General features: G+C 47.2%; 1 protein-coding gene across 2 annotated transcripts in view; it reads left to right on the top strand.

Annotated features, from left to right (window-relative positions):
- The window catches only part of SMAD3 (SMAD family member 3), a 132323-nt gene that overhangs the window by 28755 nt on the left and 80308 nt on the right, over nucleotides 1-23260 (top strand). The window contains exon 2 of one of the 2 annotated variants that reach the window (XM_033189658.1): nucleotides 10647-10807. The exons of the other annotated variant lie outside the window; for it this stretch is intronic. The gene's annotated coding sequence lies outside the window, so the exon portion shown is untranslated. The remainder of the gene's footprint in view (nucleotides 1-10646; nucleotides 10808-23260) is intronic. 2 annotated transcript variants of the gene reach the window in all.

The following is a 23260-nucleotide window of genomic DNA, read 5'->3' as shown; positions in this document are numbered from 1 at the left end:
GAGGAAGGATGTGAGCAAACTGGATCCCAAGAGGACAGACAGGCCCACTTTGCCTCAGAGTCCAGAGAGCTGCTGCTGCTAAGAAGGGAAAGAGGAACTGGGTCAGTGCGCCTGCTGACTTGCAGCGCTGTGTTGGCATGCGAGGTAGCGCTGGTTGGGAGGTGGCTACCTGAAGGAAGCAAAGGCAGTTGGTGGTTCCTATCTTTTTGCCTTTGGCAGCACCTAAAAGAAGCCTCTTGGGCCAATAGGAGGATGGACTGTCCCCCGCCTGCAGAGTTCTGTGAAGTGCTGTGGACATGTTCGTTGATCTCATTTGGTGCCTGCCTCTGTTGATGGCTCAGGAAGCCGAGTCTCTGAGAAGGCACATGGTTTACCCAAGGGAATGCAGGCAAGGAACCCAGATTGCATTTTCTGGTCTAGGGCTCTTTCTGTGACCACGGTGCTTCCCAGACCCTTGACCACCCATCCTGTGGCAGGGTCCTCAGGGCAGGCAGTGGGACCACCTGAGGTCTGTGTGGGTTGGCCTGTGGTGTGAAGGACCCAGGAAGTCAGCCTGCGTCTGGGCGAGTCAGAAGACGTGGCCATCCACCAGCCATCAGATATTCCCCTACACTTAGGGCTGTGACCAGAAGTGGCATCAAGATGGGAGGTGAAGCTTCTGGGACCAGAGAACCAGCTGCTCCTATTCACCCTGCTTTTGGCTCCCTCATCCCACCATCCCACCCCGTGGCTCCTCCTGAGTAGGGCTGAGGGCATTTACCTGGCTGCCTTCTAAGGCAGACTCGGCACGAGACAATCTCATTCAAGCTCTGCTCAAAATTGCTACCCCGAGGAGAGGGCTGTGACCAGGCAGGGCGGGGTGTGATAACATGGAATCCAGGGCCTGCTGGAGCAGGCCCTGATGATTGTAAATAACCGTGTTAGAGGCAGGACCTGAGCTTTTCACTTCATAAATATACATTACTTCTAATGTGGCCAGGGCCGAGCTGAAGATCATAATTATGTGAGATCTGCTTTACAGGCATTTAGGGAAATGTGTGGGACTGCACTGATGTAGGCACAGATGTGGCCACATACATTTAACATGTGTCTCAAAGGAGCCTTTGCTTTAACCCTTTATCAGACCCTGCCAGGGTGCTCCTGACTTGATGTCCCAGAGCGTTTGGAGTCAGAGTTGCGCTCTTTTTTTTTGCATTAGATGCGCTTGAGTTTTAACCCAACTTCTGGGCGGATAGCGGGGCCGCATGAGGGGGTCTCCATGGGTAGGGATAAGTCCAGAGAAGTCAGCTGAGCTGACTGGGCAGGTCTTGCGTAAGTCAACGCCACTTCTCTGAGCCTCGGTTTCTCCAGCAGTAAAATGTTACCTGTCTCTTAGGGTTGTTGTAAGATTGAGTTAACGTGTGTACAAGGCATTGCTTGGTGTTTACCACCTTGCTGTGAGCTGGTAAATGGTTGATTGGTCCCTTCCTCTCCCCTTGATGTTAAGCATATCAAAAGATGGCCGCATGCTCACCTCTCCTGCTTTACTGTGTGGACAAAGGAGCTGTCACACAATGTGGCAGCCTCAGAAAGGTTAAAGAAGGCCAGTGAAGTTTTCCGGCTCATCTGGTCCTGAGGCAGGTGAGCATTAAACCCAGATCCTTTTTGTGTTTCCGTATTGGATCCTTTGGCCGTCATATCTGAGACCCAGTGCCTCGGAGTGTGGGGTCCTAACCTAATTTGGCTTTGGATGAACTGGCCAGTAAATGGAAGGACAGCTGTGGAAGTGTGTCTTGAGCCTGTCCTTACACAGGTGTGGCTGGTATCAAGGCCAGCTTCATGGGCACATGACGAGTGCAGTCACATAGAGTTCATGCTCAGGAGGGCCCTATGCTTGGTTTAATGCTCTGCTATCACCATCTTGAAATTCTTTTTTTCTTTTTCTTTTGGCTCTTGTTGCCCAAGCTGGGGTGCCATGGCTCAATATCGGCTCTCTGCAACCTCTGCTTCCTAGGTTCAAGTGATTCTCCTGCTTCAGCCTCCCAAATAGCTGGGATTACAGACGCCTGCCACCATGCCCAGCTAATTTTTATGGTTTTTTTTTTTTACTAGACATGGGGTTTCACCATGTTGGTGAGGCTGGTCTCAAACTCCTGACCTCAGGTGATCCACCAGCCTTGGCCTCCCAAAGTGCTGGGATTACAGGTATAAACCACTGCATCTGGCCCATCTTGAAATTCTTAATGATTTTATCATTGACCTAGTGTTTTGGAGCATGAGCATGGGTAGAGATGTGGGCAGTATGTGAGCCTTGAGCCTTCTGCTCCATTCACATAGAGCATTTGAGCACAGACTTCTGCTGGACCTGCAATGTGGGGGAGTTGAGTGAGAGTCAAAGCAAGTATGAGATGTCACATCTGCAACTGAGTAGGCGGGGACCCTGGCAGTCCTGGTCCTGATGCTTTCTGTCTGAACTGGAGCTTGTCTTGGACATAGAAAGAAGGCGATGACATTCTAAGAAACATCAATGACCAAAGAGCCCCATCATATCCTTTATTAATCATGTCACTTCCCTTACACCAACCACTTATACTGCAAATGATGACGGAAGAAGGAAGAGGAAAGAGAGGGCACCCATAATGCCTTTTCCTCTCAGATCTTCCTCACTCCCCAGGAAGCATAAAGAGTAATGGTAGAATGGACACTATCGAGAAGCGAAGTAAAAACGATTGAGTTAGCTTTATGGATGTTTCTCTGGTTCTGGTACATCACAAAATGCATATCCAAGCCCTAAAATACAATTCATGTAATGTTGGTGATTCCACATACTGGTTAAAGGCTTTTTATATTTGCAGTTAAAACTGGCATCACACAATATAAATAGGAGTGGTAAAATTCATGCTAATTCATGCAATTTAAAATTTTAATGTTGCTTTACTTAGAATAATATTAAATAGCAAATTAAAAACACCATGACACATCAAGAGAGAGACTGTGAAAGAAAGAGAAAAAGCTTTCTATTTTAGTACCATGATTGGTACTTTTTTTTTTTTTTTTTTTTGCCTTTTGCACAAAGGGTTCCATATTTTCATTTTGCGCCGGGCCCCCCAAATTATGCAGCCAACCCTGACTGGCATCCTGGGCCTGGAGGTCTCAGGCTGGTCTTGCACGGGCAGCCTCTAGATCCCTGGTCTGCTCACATTGTCTCCTGGGTTGTGGAGCCAAGAAACAACATATAGGCAAGTGAGCATGTCCGCTTGCTCTGAAGATTCCAAGCTTCCAGGTGGTGGTGGCTCTGTTGATAGAGAGAAAAGGTGAGGAATTTCAGAGGCTACAAACATACTCTTGTTGAAGGTGTTTTTGGGGTCTCCTGTGCATTTACTCTTGTGAATTTTTGGGCAGCCTAGTATAGAGGCATGAGCCAGCAGTGAGCTGAGAGAGAGGCCCTAGTTTGACTCTTAACTCAGGCGTAGTCTCCTTGGGTGAGTCATTTCTTCATCAGGCAGTCCTCAGTCTTTTGGTTGCAGTGTAGTTGTTAAAAATGTGGGCTACGTGGAGGCTAAATTCTTGGGTCAAATCTTATCTCCATCTCTCTGTCCTTTTTTTATTTTTATTTTTATTTTTTTTTGAGACAGGTTATTCCTCCACCACTCAGGCTGGAAGGCAGTGGTATGATACTGGCAAACTACAGCCTTGACCTCCCAGCTTAAGTGATCTTCCCGTCTCAGCCTCCTGAGTAGCTTGGGACTACAGGCATGCACCTCTGTACTGGGCTAATTTTCATTGTTTTCTGTTGTTGTTGTTTGTAGAAACAGAGTTTCACTATGTTGCCCCAGGCTGGTCTCAAACTTGAGAGCTCAGGCTCTCTGCCTGCCTCAGCCTCCCAAAGTGCTGGGATTACAGGTGTGAGCCACTGCGCCTGGCCTTGTCTCCATCTCTTAACTAGTTGTTTGATGTTGGGCAGGTTGTTCAAGCCTCCTGGAGCCTTGGTTTACCTGTTTATAAAGTGGGTATAATGGTAACTACCTTATAGCATGGTCATGAGCATGAAATGAGGACAGAGGGAGGAGTTAACATTGTGTCTAGTCGATGGGATTGAATCAATGGTAGCAAGGGTCATGATGGTGAAGAATGAGGGGAGGAGGAAGAAACAATTCCTGTGGGGGCTAGGACCAACAGTAGTATCCTCTAGGAATCCAGACCTTCAAGGTCTAACTTCCGAGATTCTGTGAGTACAGTTCTAGGGAGCTTCTGCCTCAGACTTCTAAGTAGTTCTTCAGGCCATGCTGTAGAAGTTACTGGAATGAAAGAAAAAGTGTAGTGTTTGAAGGTCTTCAAGGATCCTGGTCCTCTCACCCTGTCACTGTCAGTCACATGACCTTTGGCTGTCCATTCCCCGCTAAGCCTTGGTTTACACATCTGTCAAATGGAGCGGCCATGGGTGTGCCTGCCTTAGAGGATGAGACCCAGCTGAGATGACCTGCGGAGAAATCTTTTATAAACTTAAGTACTGGTGTTAGGAAGAGCTAACATGGTGAGTCTTCAGTGTTTATTTAAATGCTGCTCACTACTGTCCTGAGAGACTCCAAGAAGGAGTTACTTTGTTTGGGCCTCAGTTCATCCTCTGTGAGATGAGAGGATTGTGCCATAAACGGCCCACCCCCGCCCCCCAAGGCAGATTAAAAAAGAAGGAAGGAGGGAGGGAGGGAGAGAGAGAAAGAAAGAGCGAGCAAGCCAGCAGGATTTGGAATCGTCCTCTAACTGGAACCACAATCGCAGGTTTCAGGGACTCAGGAAGGGGTGCAGCCCAGCTTGTGGTTGAGAAATGAATGTCAGATGTTAGGAAGAAAAAGGCCTATCTCAACGTAGCAGGGGTTTCTTACTGCCCCTGCCTCCTCAGCCTCGGTAGCCTGTCACTCCCTGGCGAACAGCTTGGCAGCACAGAGGCAAACCACAGAGTACATTTGAGGCCCAGATCTGCTTATTTCAAGGGTGGGGCCGCGTTTTTCTCCTGCCACAGTGAGCTAATTAAAGAAAACAAGCTTGGGGAGTTGGGAGAGAACTGTCCGCAGGACACTTGGGGAGGCTTGCATTGGTTGTGGAGGCCTCCACAGCCCCCAGAAGGCAGGTGGAAGTGGGCATGGAGGATCCCACGCATCCCCGGTGGGGGTCCAAGGGCCCACTGTTGCTCAGCTGGGAGACTCGGGGACGGTGGGAGGGCATACGTGGATGGGAGGGTGGACTCCACTCCTGAGAGGGCCAGTGTGGAGGAGGGTCAGGCAGCCCATGGAGATGGGACAGTGTTCTGAAACGCTTCACAAATGTGGACTTTTGCCCCAAACTGTGGACAGAGCCTGTGTCCTGAGTGAAGGTCCCTGTGAGTACCCATAATAATTCCCCTCTCTGTGGTGCTGCTCTTTCGATTCATGTGTCAGCCTTAGAGAAAGTGGCTGTGACTTCTGCATTCCTGAGAGTACGCTGACATGAGAAGAAGTAGCTGCTCTTGTTCAGAGTCACAGGGCTGGGAAGTGGGATAAGAACTCAGGACTTCTGTCTCCGGATTCAGCATGCTGATTATGGGGAAAAGCAGACACCAGTTCATCATTTCTTGTAAGCATCACTGTCCTCCGTATTGGAGCCCAGCTCAGACAGCTGCATAGTATTCTATAGAGAAGGTGTGTTGTTGAAATATTGATTGTGCAAATTGAATTGGGTTTTAAGACTACTGGGAAAACTATTTAAAGGAATCCTGTTGTGAGTCATTTTGAAAAAATGGAGAATTACACCACTTCCCCAAGGATTTTCTATTTTGGTAAATTTCATGTGGCAAGATTACTTAAAGAAGGGTTCCTATGTTTTGCTACCTTATACTGGATACTGCATAAGGAAGGTTTACTCGCCAGAGGTCCACACACATTGGAGAACTGGGGGAATATGTAATATTTGTGCAGAAATGTTTTGATTCATGTACTCAGAAGATGGGATCTGGATGACACCTCCAGCCTATTGATTCCCAAGTAAGGTGTGATGATGCCACCGCCAGCGAGGTGTGCTATGAGGAATTTTTGTTGATGATGAAAAGTGGATGCTAACTGATTGCATACCACATGCCCCATACCTTACATAGATTATCTTATTTAATTATTACTGATAATAGTACTACAGTCTGTGAATGATTTACTTAGCAATTAATTCAAAAGCATGTTCCGCTCTACAGTGGAATACTTTTTGAGCCAAGAAATGAAGTACGTGGCCAGGTGCAGTGGCTTGCACCTGTAATCCCAGCACTTTGGGAGGCCAGGGTGGGCGGATCACTTGAGGTCAGGAGTTCAAGACCATCCTGACCAACATGGTGAAAGTTCATCTGTACTTAAAATACAAAATTAGCCGGGCGTGGTGACACATGCCTGTAATCCCAGCTGCTTGGGAGGCTGAGGCAGGGGAATTGCTTGAACCTGGGAGGCGGAGGTTCCAGTGACCTGAGATCGCGCCCTTGCACTCCAGCCTGGGCAACAAGAACGAAACTCCAACTGAAAAAAAAAAAAAGAAATGAAGTATGTGCCACAACATGGATGAACCTTGAAAACATTATGCTGAGTTGAAGAAGTAAGACATCAGAGGCCACATATCACATGATTCCATTCCCATGCAATATGCCAATAGGCAAATTCATAGAGATAGAAAGCAGATTAGTAGTTGCCAGGGGTGGAGGAGAGGGGAACGGGGAGTGACTGCTTCATGGATACAGGGTTTCCTTGAGGGGTGTTCTGGAACAAAATAGTTGTGGTGGTTGTACAATATTGTGAATGAACTCAATGCCACTGAGTTATATACATTAAAATGGCTAACATGGTAGATTTTTGCTACATGTATCAATATATTCATGTATTAATGAGTGCATTAATTACAATATTAATATATTGTGATAAATATATCAATATATTGTGATAAACATATAAATTGATTTTAATATATATTAAAATCAAATGTATTCCTCTAATGGTGTCCATTTCACTGACTTAGTTTCTGATATGTTTGTGTTGGGTGGGACAGAAAGGAACGGGTCATTTATGTGTACATTGAGGCTGAAGAAAGAATGGGACTTTCCAATCCAGGCTCTATCTTTATGAGGAACCAGAGACCCAGAGAGGGCTAGTGACTTGCCCAAGGGCACAGAGCAGCGTACCAGAGTTGAGCTTTGGCTTCTAGCCTCCTCACTTTCTGTTGGGGAAGTCACAGTGGAAAAGTGGGTTTTAGCTCCTTTATGTCTTTGGGTATGTTCTGGGTTACTGAGGATCAGCTGTGTTCCACCTGGCATTTTGTGCAGCCCTTGGGTACTCAGGGAAATTGTCTGTCTCACCCTGAGGTGAGGCTCAGGAGGCTCTGGGGCTGTGTAGCAGAAATAGAAACAACCCAAGTCCTGGGTTGTGTCCTTGTGGATGTGTCTAGAACAATTCCAGTCGTGCTACTCGCTTTGGGCAGTTAGCGAAAGGGCCCAATTATGTGCAGATACATACGTTTGGTGTTTGATGGGAGACTTGCCATGTGACACTGCTTCTTCTTTTCTTCTCTTTTTGACTATAAACATCTGACACTACAGGAAATAAGAAACTTTCCAGTACCTAATTTATGCTCACTCTACTTTCAAACCCTCTTGGCCCCAGCACAGGGTAAATGAAACTGTAGCTTATAGTAATATTTACATATGGGAGTCAATGAGCTGTTTAAATACTTGGATGTCAGAAAAAGATTTCAAATTTAGCGAGCCCCCTGACTCTCCCACCCTCTGGCATGTAGTGGGTAGGCCTGCCTGCTCTCTGAGGTCAAGCTCTGGTATCCTGCCCTGGTCGGTGGCAGTATAGCAATGATGATGATGGTGACAATGATGCCACCGGAACAGGCTGAGCAGTAATTGAATTAAATACCTATTTAATCCCTAGGAGAATCTGAATAAGGTTTCAGGATCTTGGAAGTTCAATTATACTCTCAGTAACTGAGGTGAGATCCGTAGGCAAGGAATGACAAGATCGAGACTGATTAGCTACATGACCTTAGGAAAGTAATCTAAAGCTGGTTCACAGAGTCCTCATCTTTGAATGTGAACGATATTTCTGGCCTCTCCTATCTTACAGAGTTTGTGTGAGTATCTGCATGAGATGATGGACGTTAAAGTGCTTAGTTAGCTGTTGAGACTCTACTGAAATGAAACCCAAGGGTGGGTGCCACTGAAAGAAATAGGAATGAATGCAGACTGGTTTGTGTTGGGAGCTGTACTTGGCACAGCAGAATTTGCCTTTGTCTGTAGGAGAGTCTTAGCTGTGGGAAGCAGGGCTTGGAATGCGCTGATATTTATTTCTGCCATCAAATCAGGATTATGAGGCACCTGATCTGTTTAAGGCCGTGTGAGTGGAACCAGGTCCTGCCTTCCAGAAGTTCATGGTTAAATTGTGTTTTCATGGGTCACCTGGAAGGCGAGCTTGTATGAGAGTGAGGAGAATTGACCCAGTGAATCCTTCCTGTCTCGAGGCCCACCATGTTATTCAAATCAGTCTTGGGGGAAATGCTGTAAAAGAGTGTGTGTGTGTGTGTGGCGTGCATGCTCGTGTGCGTGAGTTTATGTTGAGAGAAAGAAAAAAGCCAGGAGAGTAGGATGAGTCAGATTTAACCACTGTTTTTTCCCTTTTGAAACTTGTTATGTTCATACACATACAGCAGTCATACACTTGCTCAGAAATGTGTGAAAACCACTTAAAATGTGTGAGATGCGGCCCTTTAGAAAGTGTGCCTTCCACCACATTCTCTTGAGCAGTGGAGTAGGTTTGTGAGTGTTCATATCTGTCCTCATCTGTGGGAATTGTATGTCCAAGGTGCTAGTTCAAGGCCATTCTGGGCCGACGTGTGTGTATAGACTTGTCCTGGCTGTGATGGGAACAAGACCATCCAATGTATGATGGGGAATTCTGTTAAACAGGTAGAATTCTGAACCTTTTGGTGGTCCTGGCTGGTCAGTTGCAGGGAGTGACCTTGAATGGACTGGGAAGATCTGGATATACCATGTTTCTGTAGACAGGATACCCAGTCCCTTAGCTTGGTATTTAAAGTTCTCCGAAGTGACCACTTTCTGGATTTACCTTTGTGTGGCCCCTCTGCTCCTCCCAGGTGAGGCTCATCATAGCTCCTCTTCAACGTGCTTTCTCCACAACTGCTGCCATGTTTTAGCTCCCCTTTACGTTTCATGGGACGCTCTCCCAGACTCTTCTGTACCTTTCTTCTGTCAAATCCAGAACAGGTCCCATCTCCTTAGTCTTAACTGTGAATGGTCTGTTGCCATACTTCCCAGCTCTGGCATGTAGTACGTGCTCAGTACACACTTTTGAATGCATTAATTTGCCTCTTCTCTGTGAAGGCAGCTTGTCCGTGTCATTCATCTGCCCAAATTTGATTGTCAGCTTCCTTTGTACGGAGCTGTACTATTCTTTTTGTTGTTTTTCATAACTCCTTCCCCCTGCCTCCCACCACCCCAGTTAGAAGAGTTGTAGTCAAGGTCGTGTAGTCAAGGTCATGCAAGAGCTACTCACTTGAACCTTTTCCATGTGATTTCACACAAGGCACACGGCCTCCTTGGGACTCACTTTACATTACTCGACAAGGGGATAGCAGGACCCACCTTGGCTGTATTGAAGGCTGCATGATGATCAGGAGAGAGTGAGGGATGGGAAAGAGTTTGGAAAATAGCAGAGCACAATGCAAACATGAGTTATTCATGGTTTTGTGTCCACGCTAACTGTGCCCTGACATTAAGGCTGGGTGGGTCTGGCCCAGGGCTTCCAGGGTAGGCGCTCTGCTGGTGTCTGCTACTGACCTGGAGTCCAGTACCCCTGAGTCCCACTCACCCTCCCTGGGCTGCAGTTTCCTCAGCTCAGCTACCCTTTCCAGCTGTGTCTGCTGGTTGTGGAGCTGAATGTGTGTGGGTCATGGGCCCGTGTGTGGACTCCCCACCCCTGTGTGGTTTTCCTAAGCTCGCAGTGCAACAAGGAGGGTTTCCTCCAACTATCAGTGCTCCTGGATCCACCGTTTCGGCTTTGACATCACCGGGAGTGACCACCCTGGTCCTCTTTCTTTGTGCCAAGCTCATTGCTAGATCACCATAAACACTTACTTGGATTGATTAGAGAGGCTATTTGCAGTATTGAAGGTGGCAGAATTATTTCACCTTTTCTAGAGGTGTTGACGTTCAAGGGTAGTTGGTGGTGACTGTACAGAAGGGAGACAGGAAGCCTGGAGGAAGGAAAGCGGGTGCATAGCCGAGAAAGTGCACAACGGGCCCTACTTTTAAAAGTGCCTGCCTCCGCTGGTTTTGTTGTGGCAGCGTTCAAAGGCAGGAAGACAGATAAGATCTGATTTCAGGATTTTTGTCTGCCGCCTACCTCCGCCCCCAACTTTTGACAACCAAGAGCTTTTCCCCAGCAGGAATGGGTATATTTCAACTTCTGTAATCCCTGCGTCTCACACAATACTTGGTATTACAAGGTGTTCAATGAGTGTTTGAGTGAATGAATGCCTTCCCAGTTCTCATCACAGCTATAGGGTGTCCCTGTGTACATCAAGTCATGGTTAACAGCAGGTTTGATCGGGTAAGAGACACTAATCAATGTGTCTGATTCTAGAAGAAGACGGAGCTTCTTGGAAGAAGGGCCTGCCCTCTGAAGCTGTCCTCTGTGTTCCCCGGCATTCTGCATTTTGCGGTCACCCCTCATTATCCCTGAGTCCAGGAACACCTGAGATTGGAAAGGATTCCAGCCCCGTAGGGCCTTTATTGTGGCCCCCAGTAAGTGATAAATATTCATACTAATTTTGGGCAGTGTCCTTTACCCAGCTGTTTTCCCATGAGTGCCCTCTGTTCCGTCAGGTGGCCGAAGACGGATAACTTTGGCAAAGGGCTTGGCACAAATGGCCAAGTTTACACTGGATCACTGTACTCCGTGTTATCTTGTTTCCCTGATGGTCATTGCCACACAAGAAAGTACTTCCTCTGTGGGCTTTGCCCACCCCCTTCCCTTGACAGAGACCTCTGGGCCTAGTTAAATGTATAAACTGCATTGCAGGAGTGAAGCGGTTTCCATTAGGAACTGGGATCTATGTCCTGGGATCCAGTTCTTCTCCACCCTTTTAATACTGAAAGCTGCTTCCCATCTGAGAGTTGTCTGGGGACAGACACGTGCAGCTGCGTGCAAACTTCTTTGAGAGTTTGATCTTGCAGGCGTCCCAGTGGCTGCTCTGCCTTGTCTGCTTCCTGGGGGTCTCTCAGTATCAAAGCCACCTGTGGCTCCATCTCACCTCCCTGAACAGGAGGCGCCATTTGTCAGGAGGCCTTGCCACCTTTGGCCCTTTCTTTCCAAAGAAAGAGCCCTGGCCTGGAGTTTTTGTTTCAGCTCTGTTGTGTGACCTTAGGCAAGTCAGTTGACTTCTCTGAGCCTCAGTTTACTCCTCAGTAAACAAAAAGATTCGATGAGGCGCTCTTCAAAGTTCCTGCCATCTGTGTCCTTCCTCTGCATTCTACAGGGAGGGAGGAGCTGCCTCTGTTTGGTGGTGGGGACTCAGGCAGGATGGGTAGGGAGGGGTAGGGGAACGAGATCATGGTGTACCTCCATGGCCACAGTGGAAACTTTGAACCTTGAGCTGTATGCGATGAGTCCAGGATGCTGAGAAGATGCCGGGCTGTTGGGTAAGCAGAGCCCCTACGGGAAGCAAAGAGTATTATTCAGCCCTGTGGAATGCTGAGGCAGGGCTGAGCTTGGGCAGGGTGGCTGAGAGAATTGTGGCTCTAGCTGTGGGCAGAAATTCATGGCCTTGAAGAATGGCTACTGTATATACCAGTGATAAATATTAGTCACTTTGGCAGCAGAATGAGTTTCCTGTGCTGCATTTTTGGCACTTCCAGAAAAGGGAAAGCCTTTCTCTCTGACAGGGCACAGGAGGGAGAAACAGGAATGTGTCTCTTACCCTGATGCCCTGGCTGGAGATCCCATGGGGTTTTCAGCCTGCCTGAGGCAACACAGGGCCTGCTAATGCCTCCTGTTGCCCTAGGTCAGGCCAGGGCCCATTGTTGACATCTATGCTGTGCTGGGTCTCCCGGCCTTGCTTGAGCATGTCTTGAATTGAAGCCTTCATCTGCGCTCATTACCCTGCCCTCCCTGCCATCTGCACAGCCTCCTCCAGGTCTCCCCTTCCCAGTGAAAAGCACCACCATCCAGACCTCAGGAAGCGATCATTTTAGCCTCTTCTTCTCCCTCCCCATCCAGGACATCACCGAGCCCTGTCAGTTCTGCCCCCATCCAATGCCCCATCTCCACTGCTGCTTCCTCACCCAAATCAGGGTGTTTCTGGCCCCATTTCCCTCCTACCTGGTCTCCCTGCCTGCACCCTCGTCTCCACTGGGCCCTTTCTACACCAGCAGCCAGCATGATCTCTAAGAAATGTACATCTGTCATCGGTCGTATCTGCTGAAAATTGTTCAGGGCTTCCTGTTGCCTTGAGGATAAGGGTCTGAATCCCAAACAAAGGTTCACATCTCAACCTCTCAGGCCTACCCTGAACTTACGTTTCTTTCCTCAGGGCGTTTGCACATGCTGTTCCTTCTGCCTGGAATGCTTGTCCCCATAGTTTTCAGCTGGTGAATACGAGTCAGGTTTCCCCTTAAATGTCATCTAAGAGAGCCCTTCCTAATTCCCCCCTTCATCCTAACTATCCTCAGTATACTCTCTCATACAGATTGTTCTTTTCCTTCTGAGACCCTGCTCCAGCTTATAGTTCTAAATCTGTGATTATTTACTGTCTGTGTTCCTCTTGAGGGCAGGGGCCGTTTCTTTTGTTCTCTACTACGCTCAGGACCCAGAACCAAGGAGCTCAGTAAATATTTACAGGCATGCATCATACGTGGAGGACACTTACGCTGTGATGGCCCCACACCCGGCTCCCTTTGGGGTCTGTCCCCTGCTCTCCATTACCCGCGGAGTAGTCACTGAGCACTGACTCTTCCTGGCTTCACTCTCTGGCATCAAAACTTATCAGTCCCACATCTCAGTCTTTTGCAAGGTGACACTTCATCTGATTACCTAATTCACACTAAGGTGTTAATGGTGCTAATGACATAGTATTTATTACCCCAGGGGACCCAGAACAGTGGTATCAAAACATATCATTCCCCAGTGGTTTAAAACTCCTTGGTAGCTTTCCAGGGAGTCCAAGTAGTGTCCAGTCTCCTTAGCTGGGTTCACAGGGCCCCGTCTGCACGACTCGGCTTCTGTCGGCTTCCCTAGCCCTGACTTCCTAAGCCTTAGTCATCGCCCTCTCTCCCACCCAGGGCTCAGCACAGTACCTGGAACAGCCAAGCCTCAATAAATGTTTACTGAGTGCATTAAAAAAAAAAAAAATTTTTTTTAATGAGTCATGCTTAACTGAAAATTTTGGTGTAGTCAGTCGTTGGGCCTTGGATGCCAAAGGAATGACAAATGGTGGGAATTTCAGGCACAGCGACTGTGACAGCCCCAAGGAAACCAAGAGAGAAGTATCTTTATCTGGGGTGGAGGGGAGTGGGCCTTTCAGAGCCTCGAAATCTCCTCACCTGCTGCACCACTCCCGCCACATAAGCACCCTACCCTTCTTCCCAGGGTGAGATTGATCAGCTCTGCTTTCTGATGTGCCAGACGAGGGGAGAGCCGCATTGCCATGCCTTCCTGCCCTCCTGATGCAGTCTGTGGTCACCTGCAGGCAGAGACAGATGAAGTCTATCATTTGGCTGAGAGTGATTTCTGATAGGAGAGGGGCTTCCCCCGGCCCTTTCCGCCTCTCTGAGCCTTGCCAAGGTCACTTGGGTTGCCCAGCCTAAGTCACTGCCTGTCACTGTGGTTATTGTGTGGACAAGGCCTCCCTCTGTCACTCCACTTCCCCTCCCTGCCCCATACTCTTGCCCTCACCCACCCCAAAGCCTCACCCTTCCCTTCCATAGGGATATGGCCTGAGAAAGGAGGAGCCATTTGATTTTGGTTTAGTTTAGGAAAATCTTCCTTTTTGATTTGTTTTAGTGTTAGGTGCAGAGTGGTGACTATTGTTGAAAATGAGTGGGGGATTTTGGCTTCGTTTAGGTTTTGGAAGGGAGGATTCTCTGAGGCTTCTGTGATACTGACATCTGGTGTGGAAAGTCTTCCTCCCTCATCGAGGTGGCTGGGCCTCCAGGTTACTTCCCTAGCAGCCTCCCTGGATCTTCTCTCCTCTCCCCACGCCCCTGTACCGTGCCCAGGGTGATCCTTCTAAAGGACAAATCTTTTTTTTTTTTTTTTGAGACGGAGTCTCGCTCTGTCTTCCGGGCTGGAGTGCAGTGGCCGGATCTCAGCTCACTGCAAGCTCCGCCTCCCGGGTTTACGCCATTCTCCTGCCTCAGCCTCCCAAGTAGCTGGGACTACAGGCGCCTGCCACCCCGCCTGGCTAGCTTTTTTTGTATTTTTTAGTAGAGACGGGGTTTCACCGTGTTAGCCAGGATGGTCTCGAACTCCTGACCTCGTGATCTGCCCGTCTCGGCCTCCCAAAGTGCTGGGATTACAGGCTTGAGCCACCACGCCTGGCCTCTAAAGGACAAATCTTGATCTAGCACGTCCCTGGTTAGAACCCTTCCGTCCAGTGGTTCCTAGTGCTTCAGGGATAACTCACCTTGTCCCTCTGTGTCTGCACAGTGTCCTCTATCTCCTCTCACTTGGCTTTGCCATCGGGGCTCCGGTAAGAAGCTTTCCAACCTGGCAGCTACAGACTCTGTGCAGTTGTATTATTGCTGTAAATGGGCAGGGATGATGCGTTTGTGGAGTGGCTGATTTCAAGTACAACGGCTACCACGGGAGAGGTCTGTGAAAATCACTGGAATTGAAAATTGTCATGCTTTGCCCAAAAAGGTTGAGAATCCCCACTCTGATGATACTAGAAGCCTGCTTTCCACCCCACACTGTGCCAAGCCATTTCTTGCCTCCTTGCTTTGCCCATACCAGCCTGGAATGTCCCAAGCCTATTCAACTTGCTTCCTCCAATATGTAGTCCCACCTTGATCTCCAGGAAGCAGCCTTGAGATGCCCCCTCCTCCTGGCCACTGCAAATGTGTCCCCCCAGCTGCTGAGGCGCACGCCTAGGTCTGACACACACCATGATATGTTGAAAACATTGGTTTCTGGGTTATTCTTCTCACAGTCCCAGGCAGCGAGCCCTCAAGGACAGGGGCTCCATGGGACAGGTCTCTGGGTAGGAGGCCAGGACCCAGGTCACTAAGGGCGTGTCACTCATCTGGACCACAGCTCCCTGCCTTGTGGTGTGGGCTCTGTTCTCTGCACTGGACTCATTCTAAAACAGAGCATTTGGTCCTTGCATCCTGCCTTGTGGTTTATGACTTAGTAGATTGAAAATGACAGTTGTGCTCCATTTTCATTTGGAAAGAAAAAAAAGAGTGGAAAACCAGAGATTGCACTGATCTGGAGGTAGAGAGAAAACTGTGGAGATCAAATAATATATTATTTATTATGAATGTTACATAGATCAAGGCATGTTTGAAATAGGCTTAATTTTCCTGAAGTTGGCTTTTGTCTCACAATTGAGTTCTTGTTGACAAAGACCAGTTATTATTCATCTTTGTGTCTCTGGAGCCTAGCATGGTGCCTGATAAAGCGTGGTCACTTCACAAATACTTGTCGAATGAATGCATGGGATGAATATGCATTTGGGTATTTTTAATGCTTGATGATTAGAACATTCTCATGGCTTGTTAACTTGTAAGACATAATTTTCATTGTAAGTTCTTTGTGTGTGCAAATGCTTTTTGTGTGGAATGCTTGCCATGTACTGAAAAATGCTTTGTGATAGCAGTTTTGAAAAATTGAGTCATTTTGCCCTGATTGAAGCTGGGTGACCTTGTGCAAGTCCATTTAACCCTCTGGGACTTGTGGCCCTCATCTGCAAAATGGGTAGAAGGTCAGAGTGGACCTCGTGGCTTGAGAGGCTAGTACCCTCATGCTGCATGTAACTGTCACATCCTCCTCTTTGGTGATTGGACACTGACCCTCTCCCCAAGGGTTTCTGCACAGAGCTGGAATTCTCTCTGGTGTCTTTGACTGCATTCCAGTGGGTAGAATGCCTTGTTTCTCAGTAGCAAGGAGAAACGTTAATGTGGGGTTATGAAAGCAAGCCAAGAGCCATGGAATAATTAAAACACACACGCACACAAAGAAGGAAAAGCGAGAGGGGAAAACATGCTTAATGGACAAGGGATGAGTAAAACCCAATGGACTGAGAAAACCCCAGAGCTGAACTTCACATGACCCCGTGTGCTGCCTGCAGTTGCGACACCCCGTGCCCCTTGTGCCCCGCCGGCCTCTCAGTGATGTCAGCGGGCCATGGGCCCCACAGGAAGCAGGGACTGCCATCAGCCTGGTGGAGCGTGCCAGCCCGCTCCTCCTCTGTGGCCCACTTCCCACCCACCTGGGTCTCCAGATAACATGAAGCCATAGCTCCCAGGCTCGTCAGCGAGGGAAACCAACTCAGTGCTTCTCAGAGAACAGAACCCCAACCCATTAGTGATGTCCATGCAGGCAAGAGATGACCAAGAAGAATGTTTGTCTTTTAGGAGTTCTCTGCCTGAAACCAGCAGGTTTCCTTTAGGGGTAGGGTGACTGTGCTCTCTGAACACCTCTAGGTCATCAGTGAATGAAATAATTCATTCTGTGTTTGAGTGTCTAAGACCCAGGGGGTTTAGGAATAAGTAAGATATTGGCTGTGCCCTTGGAGTTCTGTGCTGCTTAGGGGATACAACTCAAACTCACAGACATCCGTGGCTCAAATCAAGGCATATGGATGCAGTGACTCTTGGAACATTCAAGAGAGAATCACCACCTCTGCCGGTGGAGGAAAGACCAGGAACTGCCCATCTAGTTTTCCCATGACCCCAGCCTGTAGCGGGATATGTCAGAAGATTTGGACTTAGAGGAACTTGGGTTTGACAAAACAGAAGTGTATGTATATAAACAGAGAGAGATGGGAGTGATGGGGGATAGGACGCTGACAGCGCCTCGGTAGTCCCTCCGCCTAGGCGACAGCATTGACTTCATAGTGTTGTTGTGAAGTTTGAAGAAGATACAAGAGGGAAGAGGAGCCTTCCTTGCTGTGCAGATGCAAGTGCTCATTGTTACTTGTTCTGCCTCTCTGTGTCTGTGACATCCAGCCCTGTGTGGGCTGCCCCTGGTTGCAAAGTGGGCCTCCTGCCGTTGAGCAGCTATGGTCCAGCGGGCAGGTACGCCACAGTCATGGAAGCCTAGTTAAATCATTACATAATAGTTAGCTCTGTATGACCAATCTTTTCTTTAAAGAAATTCTTTCTTTTGGAATAATTGTAGATACACAGAAAAACCGTATACAGGTAATACAGAAAGTTCCAGTGTACCCCTGACCCAGATGTCCATAATGTTAATGTCTTACATTACCACGGTACACATGTCAAAACTAAGAAACAGCATTGGTACATTACTAGTAACACAAGTCCGGACTTTATTCAATAAACCTTTTGAAAAATAACAGCTTTATTGGCATATAATTCATATACCATAAATCTACTCTTTTAAGGTATATGATTTAGTGGTTTTTAGTATATTAACGGAGTTGTGCAACCATCATCACTATCTAATTTTAGAACATTTTCAACACCACAAAAAGAAACCTCATACCCATTAACAGTCACTTCCTGCCCATCCCCCTTAACCCTGGCAACTTAGTCTACTTTCTGTTTCTCTGGATTTGCCTCTTTTGGACATTTCATATAGGTGAAATCATACAATTTGTGGACTTTTGTGTTTGACTTCTTTCACTTAACATATTTTCAGAGTTCATCCATTTGTAGCATGTCAGTACTTCATTCCTTTTTATGGCCAAATGGTATTCCGGTGTATGGATATACCACATTTTGTTTGTCCTTTCTTCAGTTGATAGACATTTGAGTTGTTTTCACTTCTTGGCTATTGTGAATAATGCTGCTATGAATATTTGTGTACAAGCTTTTTTTGTGGACATGTGTTTTCATTTATCTTGAGTAGATACTTAGAAGTGGAATTATGGGGTCATTCGGTAACTTTAACTTTTTGAGAAACTGCCAAATTGTTTTCCAAAGTGGTTGTACCATTTTAGAGTCTCCCCAGCAATATATGACGGTTCCAGTTCTCCCCATCCTTGTCAAGACTTGTTGTCTCTGTTTTATTTTAGCCATTCTAGTGAATGTGAGGTGGTATCATTATAATGTTGATCTGCATTTCCCTATTGGCTAATGATATTGATCATCTCTTCAAGTGCTTTTTGGCCATTTGTGTTTTTTGTTTGTTTGTTTTTGAGATTGAGTCTCATTGGGACATCCAGGCTGGAGTGCAATGGTGCCATCTCGGTTCACTGCAACCCGTGCTTCCTGGGTTAAAGGGATTCTCCTGCCTCAGCTTCCTGAGTCGCTGGGATTACAGGTGCGTGCCACCACCCCCGGCTAATTTTTGTATTTTTAGTAGAGACAGGGTTTCACCATGATAGCCAGGCTGGTCTCAAACTCCTGACCTCAGATGATCCATCCGTCTCAGCCTCCCAAAATGTTGGGATTACAGGTGTAGCCACTGCACCTGGCCTTCCATTTGTATATCTTGTTTGGAGGAACATCTACAAATCCTTTAGCCATTAATTTTATTATTTATTTTTTTCTTTTTTGAGACGGAGTTTTGCTCTTGTTGCCCAGACTGGAGTACAATGGTGCGATCTCAACTCACTGCAACCTCTGCTTCCTGACTTCAAGAAGTTCTCCTGCCTTAATCTCCCAAGTAGCTGGGATTATAGGCGCCCGCCACCACTGCTGGCTAATTTTTTGTATTTTTTTTTTTTAGTGTAGATGAGGTTTCACCATGTTGGTCAGGCTGGTCTTGAACTCCTGACCTCAGGTGATCCACGTGCCTCGGCCTCCCAAAGTGCTGGGATGACAGGCATGAGCCACCATGCCTGCCTAGCCATTTCTAATTGGGTTGTCTTTCTGCTGTTGAATTATAAGAGTTCTTTATATATTCTGGATACAAGTTCCTTTATCATATACATGGTTTGCAAATATTTTCTTCCATTTTATTTCTTTCAGTTCTGTGGGTTGTATTTTCACTCTCTTGATTGTGTCTTTTGAAGCACGAAAGTTTTTAATTCTAATGAAGCTAAATTTGTTTTACTTTTACCACTTTTGCTTTTTGTGTTGTATCTAAGAAACCATTGCTTAATCCAAGGTCACAAAAATTTACTCCTTTGCATTCTTCTAAGAGTTTTATAATTTTAGCTCTTATATTTGGGTCTTTGATCCATCTTGACCTAATTTTGTATAAGATGTGAGGTAGGGGTCCAACTTCATTCTTTTCCATGTGAATATCCAGATGTCGACACACTGTTGAGAAGAATGTGCTTTCCCCAGTGAGTTGTCTTGGCACCCTTGTAGAAAATCATTTGACTGTAAATGTAAGGGTTTCTTTCTGGACTGTTAAGATTCTCTTCTATTGATCCATACATCTATCCTCATGATAGTCTTGACTAGTATAGCTTTGTAGTATTAATCAACTTTTAAAATATATTTTTCTTTTTTTTTTTGAGACGGAGTCTTGCTCTGTCACCCAGGCTGGAGTGCAGTGGCGCGATCTTGGCTCACTGCAAGTTCTGCCTCCTGGGTTCACACCATTCTCCTGCCTCAGCCTCTCGAGTAGCTGGGACTACAGGCGCCTGCCACCATGCCTGGCTAGCTTTTTTTTGTATTTTTAGTAGAGACGGGATTTCACCGTGTTAGCCAGGATGGTCTCGATCTCCTGACCTAGTGATCCACCCGTCTCGGCCTCCCAAAGTGCTGGGATTACAGGCATGAGCTACTGCGCCCGGCCTTAAAATATATTTTTCAAAATCTGCATTGTTCAAAAAAAGAATCTGTGGTAACTCTCAGAAATCCAGTAATTCCAAGAGTAAATCCAGTAAATACAAATAAAGATAGACAAGGAAACTAGGGGAGAAGACAAGAAAATCAGTAGGAAAATAAGATGACATCAGAATTAATGTTAGCACACAGTATTATGTGTTGTAAGGTTTTGTGAGATTGTTGGAAGTAGCCTGCAAATTTGGCTTTGAGCTTTCTAGCAGCCAAGGGTAAAATGGAAATGCGGTTAATGACAAGATTAACATAGATGTCTGAAAGGTTTTTTTAAAAAATGTCCCGCCTCCAGTATTTTCAGGGATTGAAAATAAGCATATTTCTCCCATAGACCCTAGGAACCTGAGCTTCTCGCACGCAGGATTGGTTCATTTGTGTTAGTTCTTTCCCTTTGGACCAATAGCTCTTCGAGGACAGTAACTGTCTTATTTCCCTCACATCTCCCTGCAGTGTTTAGGACAGAGCACAGGAGATGCTTACAAAATCTTGATTGAATTCTTTTTAAAATTGGGAATGTTTATTACATCCTTTGGCAGCATTTCTGCCACCAGGTTGAGGTTAGTTGGGACCAATTTGGTGGTGGAGAAGTGGCAGGGGCTGCCCTCCTGGCTGCATTTTAGAAGTGTTTTCTTGCATCATGCTTCCTGAGCGCTGGCTAAGCAGTGGAAACATCGAGCTGTTGTGGTCGTGTGCCCTTGTCCTGAGAGATGGCGGTCACTTTGGAGTGAAGGTAAGCGGCATTGCTTCACTCGTGTGGAACCCACCCACCTTCCCACTTCCTCAGCGCTGGAGGGTCCTCTCTCTCGCTCACGCCCTCTGACGTGCCTTTGAGACTGCCTGCCCAATGGAACTATCCAGTATATGTGAGGGGGGACCTGGCTAAAACTGAACAGCTTCTCATGGAATTGGGCCCCTCATCACCTACGGTTGTGCGTAGCACAGAGATGGCCACTCTGCCAAGAGGCCTACCCGGATAGCTCCCTCACTGGGGGCAAGGAACAAGCCACCTTCAACTGATTACATGTCATACTGGGTGGCCCTCTTTGTCCCACACCCAATGAAGGGTTTTACCATTTTTCAGTTGCATCCTTTCTTAAGAGAAACAAAAAATAGATTTGAATACCAACCTTTAAAGGGTAGTTGCCATTGCTTCACAGTTGACAGATGGGGAAATGGAGGCTCAGGGTGCGTTACCTGCCTGCTGTAAGTCATATGGTGAGTGGGATGCGAAGACCTGACTCCAACCCAGAGAATCTTGACTTTGACTTCATCCTTCCCTCTTTCCACCTGCCAGCACCCAGTCTTTATCTACATTTAGGGGGCTTGAGAGGCCATTCTTTCTATTTTGGGTACCTTCAAACAGGCAAGCACAGTCTTCTTTGAAGTTATCTCTGCCTCCATGTGGGAGACTATCAACAAATAGCTCCGCCTTACCCTCGCAAAAGCACTCTCTGCACGGTCATCCCGGTGCCAGGAGCAGCCTTGTAATATGCCACACATCTTGTTACTGCCTGTGGCTTTTCACACCTCCTGTCTCAAATATTGGAGCTTTTTTGGCTACAGCCTTGTGAGGAAGGCAGTGTGGGTGCTGTTGAGCCTATCTTACCCATATGGGCACTGCATCGTCTAGGGTCGCCCTGTTGGTTGGGATCTGGAGTAAGCCCAGAGGCCAGGATTCTGACTTCTGGTCCAGTGCTCTGCCCTAGCCCTGGAGCAAATGTGTATCAAGTTGCACTGACAATCTTTGAATTCCTGGAACTCATGCCACGAGCACTTCCAGGAGCACCTTAGCGCTTCATTACAAAGATGATGAGACCGTAGGAAAGTCTTCTTCTTTTCCCACGGAAGTAGAATGTCACCCACACCCACAGATTTTGTTGTGTCCCTTCAGCACTGAGCTGTGTTCTCAGAACAGAACAGGTAGAATACAGTCAAAATGCAAACAGAATAGCCTCCCTCCACAGTCTGCTTTGATGGAAATGTGATGCCAAACAAACAGAAAAGTTGTTTTGGCTCCATCTCTGAGGTCATTTAGTTGCTATTTCCATCTACTTGGAGTCCACATCTGCTGTGTGCTCAGAGCTGTGCTGGTTGCCAAAGAATCCAACAAGAAAAAGGCATGGCCCCCGTTGGGGCGCTTAGTCCCATATTGCAGTGCCCCAAGCCCAGGTGAGAGACATATGCCCTCTGGGCCGTGATTTCCTCATCAGTAAAGCAAGGAAGATAATGCCTGGTTAACTACCCTCCTGGAGTCATGGCAAGGCTGATACAGATTCAGTGGCATTAACTCATTTGTTCATTCAGCACATTTTACTGGCTACTTAACGCTGTGCTGGGCTCTGGATATAGTAGTGAACAAAGAGGAAGCACCCACAAGGGTAACACTGCAAGTGGTAGGAGCCATGCATGAGAAGTCCAGGGAGCCTGGTTCCATTTGAGCAAGCAGTAGTGGTCTGGGAGGGTTCCCCCAAGGAAAGGACATTGGAACCAATTCCAAAGGGTAAGTAGGAGTCATCAGAAGAGCATGTCTCTCATCTCTGGACTTCTGTAGAGAGACTTCTGTAACCACCGTACCCTCTGGAAGTGGGTACAGAAGTCCAGAGGTGAGAGAGATGTTTAACAACAGAGAAAACCACCCGAAGGACTTTGTACATCTCTCTAACATCTCCTGTTCAGTTTATCTCAGCTGGCCTTTGCGGAGCACCTGTTAGTTGCCTAGTGCATCCCCAGGTGATGGATTATGGAGTTGGCAATGGTTGACACGGTCTGAGAGCAGCTCCCAGGTAAACCAGCGCACTGTGGTTGATGGGCTGCCTCCAGGTAGAGAGTGAGGCCCTCCAAGCACAGCCTGGCCATCTGCATCTTCACATTTGCAGTGCCTAGCACACAGTGGACAAAAGCGATCACTGGACACTTTGTCCTAGGATGCAGATTCGTACCAGGCCTACGAGGCTTGTAGAAATCTTCCCTAACACTGATCATGTGGCATCCGGTAAGGGACCTAAGCTTTTGAATCTTGGATCCATCTCCAGCACAGGGATAACGGTGGCGCCCATCTCATGGCGTGTGTGGACATTGTCTCAATAATGACTGTGATGTGCTGAGCAAGTGCCTGGCTGGAGAAGCGCGTGGTAAAGGGGAGCAGCTGTGATTATTATGGGTATCATTCCTAGTGGTTCTGCAATTAGTCTTGACAGTATGTGCCGCAAGATTTCATACAAGCAGAGGCTGCAGGTGTTGGAAGTGCTCCTTAGAGCCTGTGGGACCTAGATGGGCACA

Source organism: Trachypithecus francoisi, unplaced genomic scaffold (assembly GCF_009764315.1).
Source record: "Trachypithecus francoisi isolate TF-2019V2 unplaced genomic scaffold, Tfra_2.0 Lachesis_group3, whole genome shotgun sequence".
Taxonomy (NCBI): Eukaryota; Metazoa; Chordata; class Mammalia; order Primates; family Cercopithecidae; genus Trachypithecus; species Trachypithecus francoisi.
This window is presented reverse-complemented; position numbering and strand designations above follow the sequence as displayed.